This window comes from Beta vulgaris, chromosome 7 (genome assembly GCF_026745355.1).
Source record: "Beta vulgaris subsp. vulgaris cultivar EL10 chromosome 7, EL10.2, whole genome shotgun sequence".
Taxonomy (NCBI): Eukaryota; Viridiplantae; Streptophyta; class Magnoliopsida; order Caryophyllales; family Amaranthaceae; genus Beta; species Beta vulgaris.
Window position 1 is genome coordinate 23,307,414 of NC_079208.1, and position 2,912 is coordinate 23,310,325.

Consider the following 2,912-nt stretch of genomic DNA (forward strand, 5'->3'; position numbering starts at 1 on the left):
TATTACTATTAATGGGTGGCTCCGTGATTTCTTATGGGCGCAGGCATCCCAGGTAATTCAGTCTTCTGGTTCTTCATTATCTGCATATGGTCTCTTTTTCCTAGGTGCTTATTTTGTATGTGGTTTTATTTTAATTTTTTTATTTAGCGGGTGTGTTTATTGGCAAGAACTTATTTAATCCATCGTTTGGGCTCATAATAAATTAAAAGTTGCTCCTGCTACTCAGCCTAGAGCCTTGAGCATTGTACAAGGACGTGCTGTAGGAGTAACCCATTACCTTATGGGTGGAATTGCCACAACATAGGCGTTCTTCTTAGCAAGAATTATTGCAGTAGGATAATGGCTAGCAGGACATGAAAGGCATTATGGCATTAAGATTTCCAAGGTTTAGCCAAGGCTTAGCTCAAGACCCCACTACTCGTCGTATTTGGTTTGGTATTGCTACCGCACATCACTTCGAGAGTCATGATGATATTACTGAAGAACGTCTTTATCAAAATATTTTTGCTTCTCACTTTGGGCAATTAGCAATCATTTTTCTGTGGACTTCCGAAAATCTGTTTCATGTAGCTTGGCAAGGAAATTTTGAATCATGGGTACAGGACCCTTTACACGTAAGACCAATTTGGGAACCTCAATTTGGTCAACTGGTTGTGGTAGCATTTACTCGGGAGGGTGCTCTTGGCCCAGTGAATATCACTTATACTGGAGCTCTTTTACCAATTAACCCATTTGATATAGGAGGAAACATTTGATATTAATGCGTAATCGCAGCATTCAATCTCAGCATTCAATGTGTATTGATATTAACCCATTTCTGCGCTATTTTCAAATCTCCGTCAATACCTCGGTGTAGGTACGGGATAATTTTTTGTTCGAGGCTATTTACACAACTAGCCAATTAAGAATTCTTGGATGTACTAGCAGTGCATCAAAGATGCAGTCATTGATTCTCCCGAGAGGCTACCGTGAGCAAACATAAAATATATGAATGACATGACGAGGAACGCATTTTTACTTGCTCAGCTACTTTGCCCAAGCCTGGCTGAGGAAGAACTGTTGGGGTATAAAACAAAAAAAAAATGCTGGTGGCCGAGGCATACTATACGTAAATAAAAAAAATTCATGATAGCACGTAATAAAAAAAAGTAAGGCCCATCCCACTTCGACAAAAGACCCACACCCTAGTTCCATAGCTTTGGGTCCGTATCCCGATCATGATTTTCCTCCTCCTAAAGGGGAAAGGTCCTTCCCTTTGGGGTCGGTTGTGGGCAAGGAGGGATTCGAACCCCCGACACCGTGGTTCGTAGCCACGTGCTCTAATCCTCTGAGCTACAGGCCCCACCCCGCCTCCACTGGATCTGTTCCCGGGAGTATCCTCAAAATAAGAACGAGCTTTTCGTTTTTTTTTTGTTTTTGAAAAGTAATAATAATGAGAGGTATTAAGCTTTTTACATCCTGGCGTCGAGCTATTTTTCCGTAGGACTTCCCCTATAGTATCGTCACCGCAGTAGAGTTTAACCACCAAATTCGGGATGGATTGGTGTGGTTCCTCTACGCCTAGGACACCAGAATACCGAAAAAATAAGAAAGCTATGAGAGAAAGGCATATTAGCTAGTGATTGGAAGGCCTCAATTCTTAACTGGAGGGACACCAAAGGCCTCCGCCCTTCAATCTCTTGGATAGATATAGATAGAGAGGGATGTCAAGGCTCTTGGTTTTTTATGTTGTCAAAGAGTTGAACAATGGTTTTTCGTGCTGTCAAAGAATTGAACAATGAAAATGGATGGAGAGTGCCTGATTGAATTGATCGGGCCATGTAGGAACAAGGTTCAAGTCTATCGGTCTGTTAGGATGCCTCAGCTGCATACATCACTGCACTTCCACTTGACACCTATCATAATGATAAACGGGTTGTCTCGCTGTGACCTTCTCTTTCAAAACTTATGTCGCTCTACCCCCACACCGCAGGGGCAGAGAACTCGTTGCTGCCTCAGTTGTGCTATCCACGGCTCTGGGGAAGTCGGAATAGGAGAGCACTCATCTTGGGGTGGGCTTACTACTTAGATGCTTTTAGTAGTTATCCGCTCTGCACTTGGCTACCCAGCGGTTACCGTGGGCACGATAAATGGTACACCAGAGGTGCGTCCTTCCCGGTCCTCTCATACTAGGGAAAGGTCCTCTTAATGCTCTTAACGCCCACACCGGATATAGATCAAACTGTCTCACAACATTCTGAACCCACCTCACGTACCGCGTTAATGGGAAAACATCCCAACCCTAGGAACATACTACATCCCCAGGTGGCGAAGAGCCGATATCGAGGTGCCAGACCTTCCCGTCGATGTGAACTCTTGGGGAAGATCAGCCTGTTATCCCTAGAGTAACTTTTATCCGTTGAGCGACGACCCTGCCGCGTGGCACAGTCGGATCACTAAGGCCGACTTTCGTCCCTGCACGACGGGTGGGTCTTGAAGTCAAAATAATGAAACAGTAAATGAAAAATTAAACCGACTAAAGTATCTTAATTTTGATTTTTCATTTACCTTATAAAAAATGTATTTTTTTTATTTATTTTAGTTTGTTCCTTAATCTTTTCCCCCTTTGTCATCTTCAAAAAGAGCAAACTCTGCGTGATTTCATGGATTGTGAGCAAGACCTTGAGACCATGAGCAAGCACCAAACATCAAAGGTTAGACTAGCTCAAACATCAATCACATAGTACTAGCCATTCCAAGGAAGAAATTATGCACAAAAAATCACAAACGAAGATAAAGTTGGAAAAGTCATATTTATATAGCACTTGTTCCTTTAAGTACAAAAAGAGACAAAGAAAGAAAAAGAAAAAGGAAACGAAACAAAGCTAAGCAGTCTTGTTCCTCGAAAGAAAAACAAGAACTAAGAACTAGGA

At 42.4% G+C, this 2,912-nt stretch overlaps 1 non-coding gene across 1 annotated transcript; it reads right to left on the reverse strand.

Moving 5' to 3' along the window:
* Nucleotides 1-1,268: 1,268 nt before the first annotated feature.
* TRNAR-ACG (transfer RNA arginine (anticodon ACG)) lies at nucleotides 1,269-1,342 on the reverse strand. The gene has a single exon. It is a non-coding gene; the product is annotated as a tRNA-Arg (tRNA).
* Between the last annotated feature and the right edge of the window lie 1,570 nt (nucleotides 1,343-2,912).